Here is a 24,899-nt window from a genome sequence, read left to right as displayed (position 1 = left end):
TTTGAAGTTTTCTGCACATTATTAAAATGGGAGCTTAAAAAAGGGGGGAAGAGAAAAAAGAAAGGGGGCAAAGAGAGAACAGCTTGATAAATAAAGGGAGACCTTCCAATCAGATGTGTGGACAGGAAGGATTCCTGCAGCCAATTGCCATGGGAATCCAAGATCCAGTAAATGCCTTCAATCAGCAGTTTGACAGTTACTCATCACTTTGAAGGGGCAGGGAAGAAAACAGACAGACAAGGAGCAAGAAATGATTAGACAGATAGAGAGAGAGTCAGTGAGATACAAAGAGAGGAGGGGTGAGTGTCTGGGGGAGATAGATAGTAAATTCTCCTGATTTTCCCCACCCTGGAGGCTCTGAGGAGTAATTGGTTTGGCATCAACAGACGCTCCACAGAGCATGCACAGGAGATTCAGCCTCACTTTTTGGCACTCGATTGATTCAACCCCCTGTAACAGAGAGTAGTATTTGGCCCTTTGTGTGCAGCCAGGATGGCCAATCCAAGGTGCAAGAACTTCCCACCCCATCTGCCCCCACAGCCACGTGCAGCACACAGGGGCGACAAGCTACCTTCATCCCAGAGGAAAGGGGTGGGGAGCAGATGGGGAGGAAGCTTGGGAGGTCCCTCTGTGGTGGGATACAGCCAAAGGGAGGGAGCCAGGGAGGAGTTGTGGAACAGCCAGCCAAGGTTGCATGGCTGGTTACCCCTTCCAGATGGCCTGTTAAATTCAGGGCTCCCTTAACACTGTTTGAAGCTGCTGTCACCTCACCCTCCGACACAGAATGGGGTCACAGACCCACAGCCAGGGAGCCAACGGCAGCACAGCCATTGCACTGGCTGCGCTGTCAGTGCCGCTGTGTGAGGCCTGAGAAAGAACAAACAAGGAACCTGCCAGGATCATCTTGGTGTCCATGGTAGTCACAGGTACCCTGAGGCAGGGCATTGAGCCCGGAGCGTACAGGCAACAGGCACTGTAACAAGCTGCTGGGGAGACCCCGAGCTGAGAGCCTCTGTTTCCTCTCTACTCCAGCAAGCATGAGCTCCTTGTCTCCCCAGCAAACTCCTGGAGATTGTCCCCGCCCAAACCTCGCCAAGCAGGGGACAGTCAGTGAACTGCTGCCCCCAGCTCCCTAGAGATGTTTCTCTGCAAGGCACAGCCCCAGGCACTGTACAGTCCCAGGGGAGAATCCATTCGCTGCTTTTTCAGAGAGTCAGTGCCGCACAGCATATTCACTTAACAGCGGTAAAGACACCCTTCCCTGCAAACACGGTTCTGAGCTGGCTTACAGCAAAACTACATCAAGCTCATCAACAAAAGGACATCGCATAAGTGATGCCAAACAGAAGAAATAAAGGTAAAAAGCGTTACAAGCAAACAAAAGTAAAACAACCTCTTGCTTATGACCAAGACCTAAATTAACTAGCTACAGCCATTGTACAAGCCAGAGCTTGCTAGCTTTCAGACAGGATCACCAAGTGAACCGAGCACTGGGCTGGGACTTAGGAGGGCTGGTTTCCAATCCTGGCTCTGCCACTGCCTCTCCCCCACCCCCTCAGTTTGTAACATAAATAACGACAGCCTTCAAAACAACAGTGGTGATTTTAATAGCCAGCAAAAAACAACCAGCTGAGATCTCCCTGCTGGGGGTAGCATACGGCCAGCAAACGAAGGGTTAACCTGAGTGGCCAGTCTCATCTCTCGTGCATCTGCGGAGCTGGAGATACAAGCCAAAGGTGGCCTTCGCTAACTGGATTGGGCTGATTGGAAGCGTCAATATCTTTCCGCTTAGGCGGATGTTACGAGAAGCGGTCACTCGCCCTCTGTCGGCTCATGCCAGGCATAACCCATGGTTCCTGGTGGGTGTTGCCTGATTGCTGGCGATGGAGACGCCAGAGCTTCGTGGTGGCATAGCAAGCCTGACTGGCAGGCTGTTCAGATTGCTTGGTTTGGCACTTCTGAGATGAGCCAGCCTGTCTTGTCTGGGCTCACTTGCTAACAAGCAGTCAGGCAGCCAATTTTCCCTTTTAATCAAAGGCCTCGGCAACTCAGGGAGGTTTTATATGGAGGCATTTGACTTTGGAGACCTGGGTTCAGCTCAGGGGCAGGTCCCAGCTATACGGAACTGGATTGTCTCAATCTGGCCCCGTGGCCAATGCCGTTCTGGGTGTCTCTGCCCAGGGGAGCTGGGGGGCACTGGCAGAGCTAGGAGAGCATGTGACAGTGCAGGGATGTGAATGAAGTTCTGGAAGAACCGTGGGGTCCCCAATCCCCCCTTCCACTTTCTTTCCAGCCTGGTCTACGCTACAAAGTTAGGTCAACCTAAGTCAACTTGCGTCAACCCAGTTGTGCACATGTCCACACTAAAATTTGTCTCTTAATAACAAAATTGTCCCGTTACACCAATGCAGTAAAGCCACCTACCTGACCAGCGCCGAGCCATAGGTGTCCTGCTGAGGTCGATGCAGCATGACGTAGACACTGCGTAACCTGTGCCAACCCAACAGCCCTCCAGCAGCTGTCCCACAATGCCCTGCAACAGGTCACCGTTATCTCAATTGTGAAATCCATTGCCCAGGAGTCACGGAGACCAGAAGTCATCCCCACCCTTAAAAAAATACTCCTGCGTACTTTTGAAATGCCTTTTCATGATTGCTCACCATGGCGCTTACACCTAACAGCTCTCCCTTGCTTTGTGCAACACCTCAACCTCCCAGGCTGACTGCACGAACTAAATGCCCTCCTGCCTGGAGGAGACAGGAAGTATTGCACCTCCTGGGCCTGTGGGGAGAAGGCCAGTTCCAGACCAGCCATAGGAACATGGATAATGTGAACAGATTGCATGGGGATTCAAGAGAAGAGGGGTGACAGGGATCCGCATGCAAGCAAAAGGACCGTGGTAGGCACACCACAAGGCCAGGGAGCGCAACAATCCATCAGTTGCTGAGCCGCAGAGCAGCCGCGGTTACAACAAGCTGCATGTCGTACTTGGGGGAGACTCTACCACCACCCCACAGACCACACCCTGGATACCTCCGAGGAGCCAGAGACTCCTGCTGTGAACAAGGAAGAGGAGGAGGAGAGAGATGCAGTAGGGCGGGAAGGGGTCATGTCATGACAGAAGCCAGGACTTTTCAAGATTCCACCAAAGTCTAACGAGTCCACCAGCCAACCATGGGTGAGCCCACAGAAGGGGAAGAGACCATGGGTAAGTGTGTGCATGCAAGTTCCCTCACAATGTTAAATGTAAAGATGGTGCCTGGCCCATCTCCAAGTTAATAAGACACAGCTGTCAACTTTTCAGTGTTTTACTCGTACGAGAGGTATAATTGGTGTCTGCTTCTCAGTCCACTGTAGACCCAGGTCGGGGGGACATGCAGAGCTGTTTATATACACAGGGATCTCCCTTGTATCCTTCTGAGTGGTCTTGAGGAAATGTTCATGCTTTTGATGCAGTCTCCCACAGTATGGGCTGGATGAATGGATTATAAGGTGGATAGAAAGCTGGCTAGATCATCGGGCTCAACAGGGAGTGATCAACGGCTCAATGTCTAGTTGGCAGCCGGTTTCAAGCAGAGTGCCCCAGGGGTTGGTCTTGGGGCCGGTTTTGTTCAACATCTTCATTAATTATCTGGACAATGGGCTGGATTGCACCCTCAGCAAGTTTGCAGATGACACTAAACTGGAGGGAGTGGTAGATACACTGGAGGGTAGAGATAGGGTCTGGAGTGACCTAGACAAATTAGAGGATTCTGCCAAAAGGAATCTGATGAGGTTCAACAAGGACAAATACAGAGTCTTGCACTTAGGAAGGAAGAATCCCATGCACTGCTACAGACTAGGGACCGAATGGCTAGGCAGCAGTTCTGCAGAAAAGGACCTTGGGATTACAGTGGACGAGAAGCTGGATATGAGTCAGCAGTGTGCCCTTGTTGCCAAGAAGGATAACAGCATATTGGGCTGCATTAGTAGGATCATTGCCAGCAGATTGAGGGACGTGATCATTCCCCTCTATTCGGCACTGGTGAGGCCACATCTGGAGTATTGCATCCAGTTTTGGGCCCCCTACTACAGGAAGGATGTGGAAAAATTGGAGAGAGTCCAGCGGAGGGCAGCGAAAATGTTTAGGGGGCTGGAGCACATGACTTACAAGGAAAGGCTGAGGGAACTGGGTTTATTTAGTCTGCAGGAAAGAAGAATAAGGGGGGATTTGATAGCAGCCTTCAGGGGTTCCAAAGAGGATGGAGCTGTCATAAACAGATAGCTAAGGGTTAATGTCTTTTTCACCTGAAGCACCTGACCAGAGGACCAATCAGGAAACCGGATTTTTTCAACTCTGGGTGGAGGGAAGGTTGTGTCTGAAGTCTTTGTTTTCTTCTGCCTGCTTTTCTCTGAGCTTTGGAGAAGTAGTTTCTGCTTTCTAATCTTCTGTTTCCAAGTTGTGAGTACCAAAGAGTTTGTTTCTTTTGTATTTACATGTCTATAGTTGCTGGAGTGCTTTGATTTGTATTCTTTTTGAATAAGGCTGTTTATTCAATATTCTTTTAAGCAATTGACCCTGTATTTGTCACCTTAATACAGAGAGACCATTTGTATGCATTTTTTCTTTCTTTTTATATAAAGCTTTCTTTTTAAGATCTGTTGGAGTTTTCTTTACTGGGAAACTTCAGGGAAATTGAGTCTGTACTCACCAGGAAATTGGTGGGAGGAAGAAGTCAAAGGGAGGTCTGTGTGTGTTGGATTTGTTCGCCTAACTTTGCATTCCCTCTGGGTGAAGAGGAAAGTGCTTGTGTTTCCAGGACTGGAATTACAGAGGGTGGATTCCCTCTGTTTAGATTCACGGAGGTTGCTTCTGTGTATCTCTCCAGGAGCACCTGGAGGGGGGAAGGGAAAAAGGATTATTTCCCTTTGTTGTGAGACTCAAGGGATTTGGGTCTTGGGGTCCCCAGGGAAGGTTTTTCAGGGGGACCAGAGTGCCCCAAAACACTCTAATCTTTTGGGTGGTGGCAGCAGTACCAAGTCCAAGCTGGTAACTAAGCTTGGAGGTTTTCATGCTAACCCCCATATTTTGGACGCTAAGGTCCAAATCTGGGACTAAGGTTTGACAGGAGCTCTGCTGTTCTCAGTGGTGGCAGATGACAGAAAAAGGAACGATGGTCTCAAGTTGCAGTGGGGGAAGTCTAGGTTGGATATTAGGAAACACTATTTCACTCGGAGGGTGGTGAAGCACTGGAATGGGTTCCCTAGGGAGGTGGTAGAATCTCCATCCTTAGCGGTTTTTAAGGCCTGGCTTGACAAAGCCCTGGCTGGGATGATTTAGTTGGGGTTGGTACTGCTTTGAGAAGGGGGTTGGACTAGACGACCTCCTGAAGTCTCTTCCAGCCCTAATCTTCTATGATTCCATTACACCAAATATAAGTGCCATGTGGGTTTGTAGGTTTTTAAGAAAAGGCATGAAAATTACCGGATATGGATGCATTATGGGATGGAGAACACTGCATGCCAGGAACTTGACCCCAAGTTCCCAGCGATCCCTGTGCAACTCAGTTCTACCCCATAACCATTTGTAAATATTTCCCAAAAGGCATTGTGCCTGATGGTGGTGCATGGCTCATTGGGATACCTACCAGTGGTCACCATGCTAGGGTTGCCAACCCTTCAGGATTGTCCTGGAGTCTTTAATTAATCTTTAATCAAAGATGATGTTATGTGATGAAACCTCTAGGAATAAGTCCAACCAGAACTGGCAACCATCATCTGCATCGACCCGTGCACGCCTGGTGAGTGCGCACAATGCAAGTGTGCATGCATGTGAGCAACACACTAACTTCGGGGGCTGTACCCTGACCAAAGTTTGTAGTGTGGACAGGCCTCCCTCTCGCTGCCCATTTCCATGGCCCTGGCTCTCTCTGGCGTCATCTATCCTGCAGAGAACGCTAGCATTAACCCAAAGACGCAGACAATTCCACTCTATTTCTCTCAGATTCTCCAAGCTGTTTCTCTACTTCTCTCCTCCAGGCTGATTTTGCCAATCCCTGGGCCCACAGAACTAGTCCAGACCCCTCTCCACTCTCTTCTCATTGCCAGCACTTTTCAGGCTCCTTCCCAATGCAGGCATTTCCTATGACCACCAAGCCTCAGGGGCTAGACCCTGGGGGGCGATCTGGCCCCTTTGTGACGCTCAGGAGATGTGAAGGGGACAGGAAGCAGATGCATCTCTCGCGCTAAGGATCTGCCCAGCATAGGGGAGTTTTCAACTGCTGAATCAAGTCCCTTAAGACCCTTGGCTTTAAATATCTTTCCCTACCTCACAGCTCTCCCTTCCCCCCACGGCAGGGCCCTCCCGCGTGGTAGCCAGATAATGCCTGGCCTGCCGGCTGGAACTCTGCAAGCCATGATGGGGGATGCAGAGCTCTGACAGGCCCCAGGCTATCCCCCAGGGCTGTTCCTGATTAGCTCTGGAGCCTGAATCTGGGGTAACACACCAGGAACAAAGCAGAGCCCCAGTTGTGGCTACGTGTGCAAGAAGCCACTGCCTCCACCGCCTGCTGTAACGTGCCCATCCCCTACCTGCATGCAGAAATGTGCGCACAAGCACCTTGCCTTATAGCACCTCCTGCTGGGAGAGGCTGGGACTGAAGGGATCCTACAGCGGGTACTTCTACACCATTGCCTGCAGCACCCCCTGCTGGAAAAGGCTGGGACTACAGAAGCTGTGAAAACTCCACAGACAATGCTCCTGCCCCTTTTCCTACAGATCACTCCTGCTGGGTGAAGCAGGGAGTGGATCAGCCGGGAGACTGCATAGCCTCCATTTGGTTCCTCTTGTCTCTAGCTGTCTCCGCTAAGATTTATGGCATTTGCTTCAGTGATTTTTTTGTTAATAACCATACTTGTAATCATTTTAAAAATTAAGAGCTAAGGATGCAAAACATTTTAATTAAAATAATCCTAGGCTGATACTGATGAGAATCTTTTAGCTGGAACTGTCTTTGCTCAATCTTCCAGGCTCCCCAAAGCGATAAGTGCGTCATGGTGCATTAGCATAAGTGGGTATCTTAAAATCATAGACATGTAGGACTAAACGAGATGTCGAGGGGTCACCTAGTCCAGTCCCCGCACTGAGGCAGGACTAAGTATTATCTAGACCATTCCTGACAGGCGTTTGTCTGAACTGTTCTTAATAAACTGAATGATGGAGATTCCACAACCTCCCTAGATAGCTTGTTCCAGAGCTGAACTGCCCCGACAGTTAAGAAGTTATTCCTAATGTCTAGACGCAATCTCCCTCGCTGCAATTTAAACCCATTTCTTCTTGTCCTGTCCGCAGTGGTTAAGGAGAACAACGTATCACCCTCCTCTTTATAATAACCTTTTACATACTTGAAGACAGTCTTGTTTTCTCCACACTAAACAAGCCCAGTTTTTTCAATCTTCCCTCACAGGTCACGTGTTCAAGACCTTTAATCATTTTTGCTGCTCTCCTCTGGGCTTTCTCCAATTTGCCCACATCTCTCCCAAAGTGTGATGCCCAAAACTGGACACCATGCTCCAGCTGAGGCCGTATCAGCACAGAGTAGAGCAGAAGAATTAATTCTCGTGTCTAGCTTAGGACACTCCTGATAATCCATCTCAGAATGATGTTTGCTTTTTTGCAACAGTGTTACACTGACTCAGCTTTAGTTTGTGGTCCACTAAAACCCCAGGTCCTTTCCTGCAGTGTTCCTTCCTAGGCAGTCACTTCCCATTTTGTATTTATGCAATTGATTGTTCCTTCCTAAGTGGAGTGCTTTGCATTTGTCCTTATTGAATTTCATCCTATTTATTTCAGACCATTTCTCCAGTTTGTCCAGATCATTTTGAATTTTAATCCTATCCTACAATGCATTCGCAACACCCTCCCAGCTTGGTATCATCCACAAACTGTATAAGTGTACTCTCTATGCCATTATCTAAATCTTTATGAAGATATTGACTAGAACTGGACCCAGGACAAATTCCTGCAGGACCCCACTCGATATGCCCTTCCAGCTTAATTGTAAACCACTGATTAATGCTCTCTGGGTGTGTTTTTCCAATCAGTTTTGCACCCACCTTATAGTAGATTCATCTAAGCTACATTTCTCTAGTTTGTTTATGGGAAGGTCATGTGAGACAATATCAAAGGTCGAGATATACAACATCTCCTGCTTCCCACAAGGCTTGTTACCCTGTCAAAGAAGAATATTTGGCTGGTTTGACATGTTTTGTTCTTGACAAATCCATGTTGACTGTCACTTATCACCTTATTTTCTTTGAAGTGCTTAACAAATTGATTGTTTGATTATTTGCTCCATGTAAGTGTGTTTGGGTGTACGTATTTGTGTGCCCGAGTGTGCAGTTGTGTGGGTGAGTTCATTAGTATCCTGTTGGTGTGTATGTATGTGTATGTATGTGTGCGAGAATGAGAGACATGAGGAACAAACTAGACGTTAGTCCCATCGCTTCATGCACGGCAGGAAGCTGTTCAGGTCCTACGGCGATGAGACAGTATGAGAACCCGTAGAGAAGTGAATGTGAGAACAGAAGAAATGCCATGTGACTTGTGGGAGCAACCCAAACCATTCAAAGCTCAAACAGAGGCTATTTAATACTTCCAAATGCCATTTATAGGCTGAGATGCGTTCAAAACTTCTGTCAAGTAATTTTGAGCGATGAACTATTTTTGGAGACTCTGATCTGTTCCCAGACAATTTGCTAGCCAGGAGGAGAGGAAAGGCTAAATCCAATGAATAAATTGTTCCCTGGAAAGAGTTTGTCAAGATCTAATGAGAGTGTCAATCATTTCACCATCAATGTCATTCCAGGAGCTGTATCCCAATAGGAGGTTGTAGAGATGCCGTTCGCTGAGTGCAGCGAGATGATCCATAAGGCAAAGTGACTGATGAATTACAGGTCGTCTAACTTCAAAAGAAGGTAAAAGAAACAAGCTTTTGATCTTCCACAGAGCTCAAAAGCTGGAAAGCTTGTCTCTCTCACCAACAGAAGCTGGTCCAATAAAAGCCATTACTTCCCCCACCTCGTCTCTCCAACATCCTGGGACCCACACGGCTACAACAGTGGTGCATAAAGGAAGGGGAAAGCGGTTTTGTTTCATTCCAAAAGCACAGAGTGGAAACTTACAGCACATCTTGATCCTGTCCTGTAAAAGGGGAGGAAAAGGAACCCTTAAAGTCCTGGAAACCAGGTCAGAGAGACAGCATGTAGCATCTGCTGTATTCATTTAGATGGAATATATGGGCCATAACCCAGTCACTGTCCAACATTAAACAGTTTTAAATACGGTTCGCAGTGTGGTCCACAGAGACCTCAGCCTGCTTAGTCCCGTGGCAACCTCACCATTAAACAGCCTTTGAATCTTTTATTAAGGATACAGATTAAAGAATTTTGTCCCAAAGTCTCTTTTATTAAGGATTACAAAGGGAAAGACAGGCAGGATAGCCTATCCCTTCATTATTCTGTCCACCACACAGGGCTAATTTCCGACAGACCAATTTTGGCTCGTTAATTTCCGGTTCCATGTTTTCTTGGCTGCCACAACACAGTCTCTGATATACCAGGAGGCCTTTTTGTTTGCACAAATTCAGTCCTTCCGTCTCCCTTTTGCAACTTTTCCCAGCACCATTTGTTGTGCTAAGTGATGGGACACTTTATGAATGTTCGCTTACTCTCACCGCTCGGGTACTCAGCCCAGTGTAGCGGGTGAGTCGCTGAGTGATGGAGAGATCTGCCTCTCCTCGCACAATGACAGTGAAAACCCCCAGCTCCTATCAAACGCTCTGTCATCCACAGATCTCAGAGGCTTTACAAAGGGGGCAATATCATTAACCCAGGGTACGCATGGGGAAACTGAGGCATGAAGTGACCAAGTCACCCTGCCTTCCCGGTGCCTTTTCTCTTAGAAGAACACACCGGGAATTGCAAGCCAGGCACCCAAGAGCTTTTCCACTGCCTGCCATTAACACTTCAGTGAAGGCCACGACCCCTAACGCCGGTCCCCAGCATTGAGCCCAGGCCACTCTTTTAAAGCCACAGTTTGTGGCCATTTGCAAACACTGTATGCAGATTAGTGCCGTCGTTAATTTGCATACAAAGCAGAGTAGGCAGCACTGGGACCCTGGGGGCTGGAGCCAGGCGGGATCAATTTTGTAAGTAAGTGACACAAAACCAAGTCAGGTGTGGTGGTTTTGGCTGAGCTTTGCTTGCCGTTTTTGACTCTGTCCCAATCCAGAGACTCAGATAAAACAATCCAGGGAGTGATGGTTTGGGGATCCCCACCCTGGGAACAGCAGGACCCTCCTGGGGTTCACGGACCAAACATTCACACAGCGCCACGCGAGAGCACCTGTGCTGCTGAAGGCAAAGCTGCCTGGCTAGCCTGACGAGCCGTCTCCTGGTGCATTAGTCTGTGCAGTATCTCAACCCCCCTTTCTCTGGACTCCCCCAAGCATAGGGTTGAGTTTCTGTGCCTGGGTTTGGTTGGCTTTTTAGAGTAGTTGCACTGGCAATAAATAAAGAAATACGCCTGCAGAGGGCAATAAAAGCCAAGCCATGATCATGAAGCGTGGTTGTCGCCGGGTGGGTCCCAGGATATGAAAGACAGGGATGGGGAGGTAATATCTTTTACAGGATCAGTGTCTATGGGTGAGAGAGACAAGCTTTCCATGCATTCACCAGGCCACCATCAGAGCTGCTGCTGCAAGCGCCGGCCGGGGGAATCTGAAGGTAGATTTGATCTCATTTGTTTCAGCCAAAAGTTGCTACGACTCCATTTCAGCCCCTGGCTCTGTCGCTCCGTGTGCTGCCCCAGCCAGGGGTGAGATGGGCACGTGGCCTGCAGCTAAGTCGTGTCGGAGATTGGCACTGCTCCAGCTCCTGACCCTCTGGGTGATGCTGGCTCAAAAGAGAGGGGAGGGATAGCTCAGTGGTTTAAGAATTGCCACCACCCCAAACTCAGGGTTGTGAGTTCACTTCTTAAGGGGACCATTTAGGGAACTGGCATAAAAAATGTCTGGGGATTTATCCTGCTTTGAGCAGGGGGTTGGACTAGATGACTTCTCCTGAGGTACCTTCCAACCCTGAGATATTCTATAAGATATTTATACAAAGGATGAGCAACTGAAACCAGCCACCTCCATAACACACTATGGGAAAGGTAGAGCCAGCTTTAGGACTGGAAGGGCCCTCATGAGCCCAGTCCCTGCTGTCTCAGGCAACCCCACATAAACTCTGCTTTGCTGGCTCTCAATGTATATCTAGCAAAGCTAGGAGATCTGGATGTGCCGATAGAAACACTGCCCCATTTTTAGCACCCCACTCCTCTGAAAGCCTCTCCCAGCCTCAGGTCTGAGGGAGGAGGTCCTGGAACTGCCCCTCCAAGCCAGGAGTGCCCCGTGAATTGTGGGCATGAGTATCAATGGAAGCCCTGACTCTGGTGCCTGGCCACCTGCCATCTCCTCCTTCCCCCTCTGGATGTAGCTCATTTCCTGGGCCCACCTCCCGGCTCTGCAAGCACACCACAGCCTCTGCAGCTGGGCTTTTCTGGAGCAGGGGATGACAGCTGTACAACTTACCCAGGGCATGATGGTTTTGCCACGTAGACAGACTTGTCCAGTCCCGGGCGTCACCTGAACACAGGCAGTGAATCTTGCTCCATGGAGCACTATCTCAGGTATGCTAATGAACACTAGAAGCATAGAGGAGTATTGATGAGCCAGTCACTTTCACCCAGGCAGGGAGCTTTATTTTCCTGTGTTGGTTTTAGAGGTCTTTCAAAAAAAGCCATCGCTCCCTTCCCACCCAGCCACACAAACCCAGACAGCGAGAGACAGCTGGGTTCAGCTCTTCAGGGCAGGGCCTGTGTGTTTGTACAGCTCCTAACACATCAGAGAAGGATGCCGAGGGGAAGCTGCATGGTTTTGTAAGTACGAGCCCCTTCCCCAGATGAGTCTGCAGGGTCTGGAAGATCCAAACAGATCCCAGGGGAGAACTAGATTCCTGGGGCCAAACTCTGGCTTCAGTGGAGTTGCGAAGGGAGTCGGAAGAGAATTTCAGGCTCGTCATTTCACAGACTTTCAGGCGCTTTGCTTTTTTTGATGTCTGGGGACAAGGCGAAGATTAGAGGAAACTTCGCTACCTGCCTCATCTCTGGACAGAATTCGAGCTCCTCCATCCTCCTCTCTCACCGCCATGTCCCGGAGGAACAATTCTCCCTTGCCAAGGCTCAGGGCAAGGAGGAGTGAGTCCAAGGCAAGGAGGATTCGAGCCACAAAGTTCCAACCCAGACTTCCCCCACTATTCAGGTTGCTCAGCACAGTAATTTGGGATCGGGTGAGGCTCCGATTCCAACCAATGGAAAGAGAGATGCTGACAGCTCCAGGCAGGAAGCATGCAGTCCTGCCACTGTCCCTCCCTGATCTCTGCGAAGCATCGTGGGCCATTTCAAAGATCAGGCAGTGATTTCCCTGGGACGGGGAACTCCACCTGCTATCACGCAGGACTTAATCCAGGGAAGTCCTATGGCCGGTGTTATGCAGGACATCAGGCAGGAGGATCACAATGGTGTCTCCTGGCTCTAGAATCTATGAATCAAAATGTTCTGTAACTGTACTTGTATGAAGTGATGCTGTTGATCGTTAGCACGATGATACCTAGCTCTTAGATACAGCTTTTCACCACTGCCGCTCGAGGTACTTTGCTGTCTTTTAGTGCAGGCAGTAGCAGCTCATGCTTTAGGATCCAGCGGTCCCAGGGTCAATCACCTACCAAGGGTGGGCGGGTGGAGATCATCAAGCCGTGATGTCGTGGCAGTAGTGAGATTATGCATGCTTTTTGCACCCAGGTAGTCATGAAATGACCCCATTTCATCCCTGGCCTCGCTCCCATGCAACCAGGCAGGAAATGTATCTCTCCATAGCTGCACAGGGGTGCAGGCTGAAGCCCAAAGCATGCCTCTTTGTAGAACATGTGAGAAGATAAAGCTGTAAAAGACTAGCTGAGACCAGCCGTAAGGAGGCACAGGGATATCATCTACCTTGCTGTGTCTGTTTATATTGCAAGCTCTTCGGAGCTGGGACCTTCACTATGTGCTTATAAAGCACTGAGAATAATGGGGACCCAATCTCTTACCTAATAACTGTCAGAAGTTCCCCCCACACACTCAAAGTGTAATTGGACAGTGGAACTCATTGCCACAGGATGACTGAGGCTAAGAACTTCACGAGATTCAAAGAAGGTTAGACATTTGTATGGATTTCAGGAATATCCTGAGTTAGCCTAGTTAATACTGGAGGATATACGGCTTCATGCATCAGAGTTTAAACCGACCTCTAGCTATTAGAGACAGGGTGAGATCTAATGGGGGCAGCAGATTATCCTCCACTTGCTACTGCAGGGCTCTTCACTTTCCTCTGACACATTTGGTGCTGGAGATGGGATCCGGGGCTGATGGACCTCGGGTCTGATCCAAGCTGGCGATTCCCGTGTGAAGAAAAGTTTGACACAGGGAGCCTTTGTGAAACCAGCAGGGTTTGGGAGGCCTGCAGGAGCTGTTACAAGCAGATGGCGCGTGCCGCGACAGACCAGAGAACGGAAGAAAGGGACCAAGGGGGAAGTGAGGAGGGAGCTTGGAGTGTGATCCTGCTGCAATGCAGCTGAAGCCTGCTGCTCAGATAATGGCAGATAGAGGTGATCCCCAAGGAACCCAGACCCTGAACTGATGAGATGCTGCAGCTTGGGCTCCAGGTTCCTCCTGCCTGCTGAGGGTGGGAGCAGGGAGCTACCCAGCTCAAGGAGGCCCATGCTCCCTTACACACGCCTGTTTTCTGCCCCTGTTTGATCCTGCACACTTGCAGCTGTGGGGGCGGTTGTGCAGGGGGGCTGGGAGCTCCCTGCCATGTGGTGCCCCAGGAGCATGCCTAGAGCTTAGCCTTGCCAGTGTGCATGGGGATGTGCAGGCTCAAAGCCTCGGTGGCACCGACCTGGTGCCTCTTCCTGGTTCTGTGCAAGGAGAGTTGGAGCCTGCACCTTTAAACAGAGGCCAGGGTCTCTGCTCCAGCAGAGAGATGGGCAATTCCCAGGCCTCTGACCCGAGACCTTGCGGCTACTTGGAAGTCAGACCTGCACTGCCCCCTCGGCCAGCCTGCTCCCTGGCAGAGGGAATTATGCAGGGGTGCTCATGTATAAAATTGCTTCTCGTACAGAGAGGAGCCCGGAAGCGGGGGAATCTGCAATCAGCCATTTCTGGCTCCTCGGCGGTGGTGAATGAAGACCTGCTAGGCCCCCTCTGCTGCGCGGCGAAGCGGTGGCGGCTGCAGTCTCCGTATCTGGGCCATTCACCACTCGAGACTTTTAGTGCCCCTAGCAATGGCATGTACTGCTGATGAGTTCTTTCTGCTCCAGTAATTACAGTGAGGAATTTGTCAGAACGAGCTTTCCAAAACCTTCTTGTCTTGTTCTGATTTTACCTGGAGTGTAAAAAGTCATTAGGATGGTAAAACCGAGGCTGTGCCAGGCTAGCAAGCTATCCAGATATCGCACTTTAAATCCACTACATGCTCAATATGCAAAGACAGGCTGGCTGTATTTTACCAAGCCAGAGTTTTCAACAATTAAAATCAGCCAGTAAGGGAGGGCGGAGAGGGAGACAGTGAGAGTGTCCCTCTGTTGATATTCACCCCTTCTTGTCTACCGTTGGGAACGGGCCACTTCCACTCTGGTTGAATTGGCCTTGTTAGCACTGACCCCCCACTTGGTAAGGCAACTCCCATCTTTTCGTGTGCTGTGTATTTATACCTGCTCCTGTATTTTCCACTCCATGCATCTGATGAAGTGGGTTCTAGCCCACAAAAGCTTATGCCCAAATAAATGTGTTAGTCTCTAAGGTGCCACAAGGACTCCTCATTGCTTTTCGGGGTGGGAAGTTATTCAATTTCACTTTTTTCTTGCTGCCAGTTTTTTACCTAGAAATAATGTGAACCTCCTGTATTCCGGATATTACACATGGATTCCAGAAGGAAACTCCTTGTCCTCACTGTTCTAGATGAATTCTAGAGTGAAATCTTCCCCTTCTACGCTCCTGAAGCATTCTAGAAAGGAATCTTCCTGTAGTGTTCTAGATGATATCTAAAGAGAAACCCTTCTGTACTATTCTGGGTGAGTTTAAGCGAAAAAACCTACTGAACTATTTGGGATGTGTTCAATAGGAGAAGCTTGTAATGGTCTAGAAAACATCTGGAGTGGTGGAGACCAAGAACGTTCTACATGAGTTCTTGAAGAAAAGCGGCTTCTAATATTAAGTGCAGCCGGGTGTCTTGAAACATACAAGAGGCATTCTAGAGACAACTCTTCTTCTGTAGCATCTCAGGAGTTCTAGAGAGAAAAACTCTTTTGAGGTCTGGAGGGGAAGTCCACTTCAGTGCTCTGGAGGAGCTCTGGAGGGAAAGTTTTCTTCTCACATTCTGGATTTGTTCTAGAGAGAAAGTCTCCCCTTTAGCATTCTTGGTGAATTTTTGTGGGAAAGCCCCATTTAGAGTCCTGCAATCAGTTCTAGAGCAAAAGGTCTCCCCCACTCTGAATTCATCTGAGTCCAGCAGCCAGACACATGCCTGGTCTGAGGGGCAGCTTAGATCTGCCACTGGAGTGTCAGACCCGAACTCGCCTTAAAGGCCTTTTTGCCTCCCTGCTCATGCAGACAGAATCTGTTCAAAACGGGGCATCTAATATTAAACTGGCTGCACCAGAGTCCTTTCTAGGTGGGCACAGAAATCCAATTCAGGTTCTCCTCCACCGAGTGGCTGCACCCAGGGTCCTTTCCAGGTGGGCACACAAATCCAGTTTGGCCAGATTCCACAGCTCAAATCCACTGCCTGGGCACAGAAATCTAGTTCCCGTTCTTCTCCTCCTAGAGGCCAAGCCCAGAGTCCATTCCAAGTGGACACTGACATCCAGTTCCTACTCTTACCTTTCTTGATCAGATGGAGGGTGTCTTCAGCTTTGCTGGCAAACACAGGCCGGATTAACACTTTCCAGGTGAGATGGTCATAGGCAAATTCTGGAGAGGATTTTTGTGTGCAGTTGGGATAGATTCAAAGTCTGCACCTTGCCTACTCTGGGGTTTTTAGTCCTTGGTGTAAAAGCACCAGTACAATCCCTTGGAATTGACATTGCTATACTGGTGTAAACTGGGATTGATATGAGTGTAGTTTACCCTGAGTTACAAAGTGCATCAGCACTAATGTAACGTGTCTACACTAGAGATTTGCACTAGCGCACCACATCTATCATAGGGATGTGCATTAGAATAGAGTGTGTTGTGTAGGGGTTTGCACTAGGGAATTGCATGACTGCAGTGTGTTTACATAAGGCATTTGCATTAGTGCAACTTGTGCTAGACCCAGGCCAGTGGGGAACAGCAGAGTAGTGGAAGGGAAATATACTGGCCACTGGATAAGCAGTTTCCTGTTCCCTGAGTGACCAGAGCAGGGGCTGCTCCAGGCTAATGAGAACACCTGACTCCAATTAACCTGCTAAGAGTTAGGTGAGGCTGTTAAGCACCTGACTCTAATTAAGGCCCCTCTGTTGCTATAAAAAGGCTCACTCCAGTCAGGCCAGAGGGAACCAGAGGAGAGGAAGTGTGTTGAGGAGCTGGGAGCAAGAGGCACAAGAAGCTGAGAGTGAGTATGCACACTGCTGGGGGACTGAGAAGTACAAGTGTTATCAGACATCAGGAGGAAGATCCGGTGGTGAGGATAAAGAAGGTGTTTGGAGGAGGCCATGGGGAAGTAGCCCAGGGAGTTGTAGCTGTCAGGCAGCTGTTACAGGAGGCACTCTAGACAGCTCCAATCCACAGGGCCCTGGGCTGGAACCCGGAGTAGAGGGTGGGCCTGGGTTCCCCCCAAAACCTCCCAACTCCTGATCAGACACAGGAGGAATTGACCTGGACTGTGGCTTCTACCAGAGGGGAAGGTCTTTGGGCTGTTTCCCGACCCACAGGGTGAATCTGCGAGGCGAGCAAATCCGCCAATAAGCGCAGGACCCACCAACATAGAGGAGCAACCTTGTCACAACCTATCCTGGTGCAGCTAAATGGGGGGCTAACAACTCAGGGGAGGCAGAAAACCTGCCCCCTAACACTTGCAAGGATCTCAGGCCCCGAAAATCTGTCACAGAGACCCACCAAAATACATTGTTTTGACAACACCAAAAGAGAGCAGGTTTCAAGAGCAGGGATATGTCAAAATCTGGAGGAGAGAGAAAAAGCTGAACTGGAACATCGCAAGAGCTGCAGGTAAATCTTCCTTAAACCATCCAGTGCCCCACTGCAGAGCTGTCAGAAAGTCTCGAGTGCCATGTGTCTCGCGAAAGCAAACAGGTTTCAATGATCTGGAGCAAAATATCATCAAATGATGGGGGAAAAATAGCCAGAGTCAAAATAAGTTGAGACTCAGAAGTTTACATCCTTTCTGCTGGCTTAGGAATTGATAGAATCCTTGCTTTGCCATCCAGTGGTTCCTAGCAGCTTAGTGACAGCTTACAGAGCCAGTCCATGGAGAGGAATAAGGTGCCCAGAGAGGAATTTCTCACTGGTCTCGGAGCTTTGTGTGAAAAAAGGAATTGATGGAGCAAAAGGGGAAATGGACGCGTTTCATAACATCAGGGGCCTTTTAAGCTTCATAGGGAAAAACAGTGGCTATTTAGTGCAATGTAAAATAGGGTAGCAGGGTTTCACCATACACATTGTCAGGAAGAAAGAGAAGTGAGTTTAGGTGCGGGGAGAAGGGCCCTGAAGGGGGATTATATATGATTCTGGATCTCATTACATACAGACCTACATATACACACACTATTATTGACCGGTGAGGCTGTATATATAAACACGGATGGTTATATGCTGTGTAATTCTTATCCTCATTTGTGGGTAGGTGTGTCATTGTATGGGGGATGAGAATTTAGCTCGTGTTCTTATCTGCACGGTTGCAGCTGGGAGGAAGCCTCCCAGCCCGGGGCCACAGACTTGTGTTTCAAGGCTTGCGCCACCCCAGAAAGTGCCGTGCCTCTGGCTGGTGCTCAGGCTTTCCAGCCCAGGGGAGACCAAGCTGCAACATTGGCACAGCTAGTGGGAGACTTGATCTCAGAGGCAGCACAGACATGGGTCCCAGCTAAGGGCAGGGTTCCATAGTGTATATACGCATTGACACGGTCCCTACCCCAAAGGTCGTCTTATCTAAATGCAACAGGGACCTACAGGCAAAGGGGCAGAGCAGCATCAGTGCTGAGACTAGCACCCAGATCTCCTGGCTCCCAACTCAGTGTCCTATCCATTAGGCAATGCTGCCTCCCCCAGACTATTCATAGACTGGAGAGCCAGAAGGGACTGCTGTGTTCATTTAGTCTGATGTCCTGCATCACATGGGCCAGAGAACTTCCCTGAATTAATTCCTGTGTGAACTAGAGCAGAGATTGCAGAAAAACATCCCATCTTGATTTAAAAATTGCCGGGGGTGGAAACTCCACCATGATCCTGGTTGACTTGTTCCAATTATTAATTACTCTCACTGCTTAAAATGTACAATATATTTCCACCCTACATTCATCTAGCTCCAACTTCCAGCCATTGGATCAGGTTAGACCTTCCTCTGCCAGATTGAAGAGTCAATTAATAAATATTGGCTCCCCTGGTAGGTACTTACAGACTCTGATCAAGTCACCTCTTAACCTGCTCTTTGTTAAATAGACTGAGCTCCTTGAATCTGTCACTGTCAGGCAGGTTTTCTAATCCTTTAATTATCCTTGTGGCCCTTCCAAAGCCTCTCGAATTTATCAACATCCTTCTTGAATTGTGAACACCGGAACTGGACTCAGGATTCCAGCAGTGGCTACATCAGTGCCAAATACTGAGGTGAAATAACCCCTCTGGCCCTGCTTGAGATTCCTCTGGCTAAACATCTGAGGATGAAATTAGTCCTTTTGGCCACAGCGTTCCACTGGGAGCTCATGTTCAGCTGATTATCCACCACAACCCCACATATCTTTTGCTTCCCCAGGTAGTCATAGAATCATAGAAGATTAGGGTTGGAAGGGACCTCAGGAGGTCATCTAGTCCAACTCCCTGCTCAAAGCAGGATCAACCCCAACTAAATCATCCCAGCCAGGGCTTTGTCAAGCCTGACCTTAAAAACCTCTAAGGAAGGAGATTCCACCACCTCCCTAGGGAACCCCTTCCAGTGCTTCACCACCCTCATATTGAAATAGCTTTTCTTAAAATTCAACCTAGACCTCCCCCACTGCAACTTGAGACCATTGCTCCTTGTTCTATCATCTGATACCACTGAGAACAGCCGAGCTCCATCCTCTTTGGAACCCCCCTTCAGGTAGTTGAAGGCTGCTATCAAATCCCCCCTCACTCTTCTCTTCTGCAGACTAAACAAGCCCAGTTCTCTCAGCCTCTCCTCGGAAGTCATGTGCCCAGACCCCTAATCATTTTCGTTGCCCTCTGCTGGACTCTCTCCAATTTTTCCACATCCTTCTTGTAGTGTGGGGCCCAAAACTGGACACAGTAACTCCAGATGAGGCCTCATCAATACCGAATAGAGGGGGGTGATCACGTCCCTCAATCTGCTGGCAATGTTTCTACTTATACAGCCCAAAATGCATTAGCTTTCCTGGCAACAAGGGCACACTGTTGTCTCATATCCAGCTTCTCGTCCACTGTAACCCCTAGGTCCTTTTCTGCAGAACTGCTGCCTAGCCATTCGGTCTCTAGTCTTTAGCAGTGCATGGGATCCTTCCATCCTAAGTGCAGGACTCTGCACTTGTCCTTGTTGAACCTCATCAGATTTCTTTTGGCCCAATCCTTTAATTTATCTGGCTTCCTCTGTGTCCTATCCCTACCCTCCAGCATATCTACCACTCCTCCCAGTTTAGTGTCATCTGCAAACTTGCTGAGGGAGCAGTCCACGCCATCCTCCAGATCATTAATGAAGATATTGAACAAAACCAGCCCCAGGACCGACCCTTGTGGCACCCCGCTTGAAATTGACTGCCAACTAGACATGGAGCCGTTGATCACTACCCGTTGAGCCCGACGATCTAGCCAGCTTTCTATCTATCTTATAGTCCATTCATCCAACCCATACTTCTTTAACTTGCTGGCAAGAATACTGTGGGAGACCATATCAAAAGCTTTGTTAAAGTCAAGGAATGACACGTCCACTGCTTTCCCCTCATCCACAGAGCCAATTATCTCCTCATAGAAGGCAATCAGGTTAGTCAGGCATGACTTGGCCTTGGTGAAACCATGCTGACTGTTCCTGATCACTTTCCTCTCCTCCAAGTGCTTCAGCATTGATTCTATGAGGACCTGGTCCATGATTTTTCCAGGGACTGAGGTGAGGCTGACTGGCCTGTAGTTCCCCAGATCTTCCTTCTTCCCTTTTTTAAAGACGGGCACTACAGTTGTTGTCCCACAAACTTACACAGGATCGTTTTAGGGGTTAAGACAAATCTGCCACATTTATTATTAATCCGTAACTATTAGCAAATACCTTAATGCTTATACACATACACTCACACACACACAGACCAAAATGTTCTGCAGCTGCTGGATAGTTACCAGTCCTGATTGCAGTTTGAGTTCGCAGCTTGGGATCGGAGCTCGTGGCAGCTAACTGGCCAGGAAAGCTGAGCACGAGGAGGAGCCGGGTCTCTGTCGGGCGCGCACCGATGCTCCTTGATGTTGGTAGCAGAACGTTACCCAAAGTCTCTCCTCTCACCCTTCCCTTTTTACAGGAGTTTAGTTTGGATTCAAAGTTCCTAGGTCTTGCTGTGTCACGCCGCCTCTGGGTTTGCTTGATCACCCATCAATTGCAGGCGTGACTGTCAGCCTGGGACCTAGCTTTGATCTTCCTTCTGTTGTTTCTTTTTAGGGTGGTTGCTTCTTGCTTGAGTTAGGGCTGTTGTCTAGTTCTTCAGCCGTTGGTATTTGAACTTTATCTCATCAGGACGGGCTGGTGCTGGAGGTTGATTCTATCACCCATGCATACCTCATTCACACATCTCAACTAGACTAATAAAATTACAGTATGGCTTGCAAAAATGGGGGCTGCAGCACAAGCCTTCTACAAAATGGAGTCAGCATTTTAAAATGGGTTTTGAGTTATAATATTGCACAGAAGTTACAATGTAGGCAAAATGGCAAGTGTAATGAAATGGTGAACAGAAGTTACAATGGTACAGTGACTAACTAAAAACAATTTCATTCATATTGGTTCTACACAGTAGCCTTTTTCCAGTCATCCAGGACCTCCCCCAATCACCATGAGTTTTCAAAGATAATGGCCAATGGCTCCACAATCACATCAGCCAACTCCTGTAGCACCCTCAGATGCAGCGCATCCGGCCTCATGGACTTGTGCTCCCATCCTGTCAGTATGGCCTATAGCCTTTGTTCCTAGATGGATGCATTTACAATTAGCCATATTCAAATGCGTCTGGTCTGCTTGCTCCCAGCCTACCAAGCAATCCAGATTGCTCTGTATCAATGACCTGTTCTCTTCGCTATTTACCGCTCCCCCAATGTTTGTGTCATCTGCAAACTTTATCAGGATGATTTTATGTTTTCCTCTGGGTCATAAATCGCATAGGGCCAAAGAACGGATCCCTGCAAGACCCCACTACTAGCACATCTGCTCAGTGACGATTCCCCATTCACAATTACATTTTGAGACCTATCAGCTAGCCAGTTTTTAATCCATTTAATGTGCCCATGTTGATTTCCTATCATTCTAGTTTCTTATGCTGCATGACTATCACTCCAGTATCAAGGGAAGAAATAATACTTTTTTAAAAGAAGCTGGTGGAGCAAATTTGGGGGTGGCAGAGGAGAGGGAGCAGAAATACCAGAGGGGTAGCCATGTTAGTCTGGATCTATAAAAGCAGCAAAGAATCCTGTGGCACCTTATAGATTAACAGATGTTGTGGAGCATGAGCTTTCATGGGTGAATACCCACTTCGTCGGATGCATGCAGAAATACCGTACTTTGCATCCACAAGCATGTCTGAGTACATCAGCAGAATCCCATATACAATCCATCAGACCATTTAGAATTCAAGATGGATTTCCAGGTACAAGTCAGAATCCTGATTTATAACCCCAGAGGGACAACCTCATTTCAATCAAATGCAAGTCATAATCTGAGACAGCCACACAGATTGCAGGCAGCTGGGTGGTATAGTATTGGGTCACACGTCCAGGTCACAGGCAGATATTCCAGTGCTCAAGATGGGGAGCTGGGTTGCAGAGGTTTAGATGCTTGAAAATAAATGGATCTGTGTAGAAAACTCATGCAGATGGCCACAGCCCATTATGCATGTGCTGATACCGTGCTGAAGGACCATGAAATGTGCACTGCGGCTGGGGTTCCTTGGACTGAGTGTGCGCAGCCCTTCAGAGCTAGAGGACTAGACTAAGGAATGGTTGAGCACTCACTGAATGGCAAAACTGCCTTCCTGATTCAGTGCAATGGCATAAACTCGGCCTGCATCGCTCCTGCAGCTGCACTGCCAAGGCCGGATGACTTTCTCCCTTGCCCTGACTTCATACCATAACGGCACAGTGCCTGGTGTCACGGCCACGTGTGACAGGTCTCCTCTCAACACGCTGGTGCCTCCTGCTGGCCGGCTTTGGGATTCGCTCTGCAGGTCGGTACGCCCACTCCCAGCAGTGCTTCGCCCACTGTCACTTCTGCTCTGGCCTCTCGCCACTCCAAGGACCATGGCTTTCTCTTCATGACACAGCTCTCTGGCCATGTCATGATCTGTGCTCCCCCTTTCCAGGGGCGAGTATTGCAGTCTAACTGTCCCCCGACTTCTCCTGTGGTGACTGCAGCCAATTGTCCTGCCACTTCCCCGTGGCCCTAGCACCCTCTTTGTCCTTGACTCAGGGTCTCAGCCTGAAAATCCCAGCAGCCAGCGAGGAGCAGATCCCTAGCTCCCTTGGTTCCTGCTAGCAGCACTGCTCTGTCCAGGGTGCTTGCTTCCTTCTGCCTGCTAGGCACTCAGTCCTCCCTCCTTGAGCTGCAGGGAGTAACTGACCCTGCTCTGCCCTGTGGCTCTTCTTATATGGGCCTGCTGGGCCTTGATTGGCTGTTTCTCGCAGCCCCTCTCCTATTGGCTACTTCCTGCGCAACCTCCTTAGGGTTCTATTAACCCCTTCCATGCCAGTGTGGAGTGGATGCCCCATCACACTATGTCTGATCTTACATGTTAGCAGGGTCAAGCTGACTCAGTTGTTTGCCCTGACAGCCTTCACAGGACGCATAGGTGCTCCAGGATGGAGGGGCTGATGGCTCCATGGGGTGGGGGGAGTCTCTGAGTCAGTACTGAGCCGAGTGCTGGAGATGGCATCTTTTGCATGGGTTATAAAGCCAAGGTCCTGACCCTAGGGTACAGAGCAGGAGACGGAGGTGCCCTTGCACTCTTTACATATATTATTATTCTATTTATTTATTTGTACTGCAGTAGTACCTAGCAACTCCAGGTATGGACCAGGACCCCATCTGTTCAGACACAGAACTAAAAGACTGGCCCTGCCTGCCTTACACTCTAAGAACTTTGGCTGTCTGTAGAGACATTATGGTTCTGAGATGCTTTAGAAGAGATTCATGCTGCACTCTCACATACAAACTTTACTTTTGTTCCTTCTTATTTCCCTTCATCTAAAACAAAAACCATCTGAGACTGAATGTTTATGCTCTTTTCTCTGCACATGGCCACTTGCAGACACCAAATGTTGCAAGAACTGAGGCATTATTCCCTTCCCCAATTTGAGCTGGCACAACACCAGTTGCCCAAGTTACCTCAGCAATTTCAATTGGCTATGGCATCCTACTTCACTTCCTGTCCTAAACTGTTTGTGTTAAACAGCTATGTTCCACAATAGAAGTGGTTACATTTCATGGTGGGTGAAATGAATTTGGTATATCCCCTACTCTCAAAGCAGGGCCGGCCCTTCCATTTAGGCGATCTAGGCAATTGCCTGAGGCGCCAGGATTATTGGGGGGCGGCATTTTGCAGGGGGGGGCAGCAGGCAGCTCCGGTTGACCTGCCGCAGGTGTGCCTGCGGAGGGTCCACTGGTCCCCTGGCTCCGGTGGACCTCCTGCAGGCATGCCTGCGGCAGGTCCACCGGAGCCGCGGGAGCAGCGTGCCAGGCAGCAAAATGGCCATGCGCCTAGGGCACCAAAAACACTGGCGCCGGTCCTGATTGTAAGGCATAATAAACAATGTGCTGCATTGTGCAGATGAACGGTGCTGTAGGACGCAAATTGTTACTCTTATTAACTATTGGCTCTTGTTTATTTTAGTGAGTCACAATACCGGTCTGACCCTGAGAAATTCCAGCTGCACTTATATGAGATACACAGAGAACAAACGATAAGTGGCAGTGAATGAATGAAATTATGACTCCGCTGTACTCCCTGTTTGCAAGGTAATAATCATATCTGGGGCTAGCAATTCTCAAGGCCCTTGGGATTATTATTATATATATCATGATAGGGCACAGGAGAGTGTGTTACAGCGCATACTCTGTGCCAAGCCGTGGTGGTTATAAGTTGTTATACCCAGCAGCGCTAGTTGTTTGGTTCTTTAGCTCAAGTTATAGCCACTTTTAGCTCTGGAGGTCTCCAATTCAATCTTCCATGGCAGCCATCTTAGTAGCAGCCTGACTAGCAACCGGTTATGGACCAGCACCCGTTTGCGCTTGGTGCTGGACAATCACAGAACGTCCCTGCCCCAAAGAGCTTGCAGTCGCATTAGTCAAGGGGATAAGTTGCTAGCCCAGGATACTCTTATTTCTGGGGTA

This window comes from Gopherus evgoodei, chromosome 17 (genome assembly GCF_007399415.2).
Source record: "Gopherus evgoodei ecotype Sinaloan lineage chromosome 17, rGopEvg1_v1.p, whole genome shotgun sequence".
NCBI lineage: Eukaryota > Metazoa > Chordata > Testudines > Testudinidae > Gopherus > Gopherus evgoodei.
Note: the sequence above shows the minus strand (reverse complement) of the source record.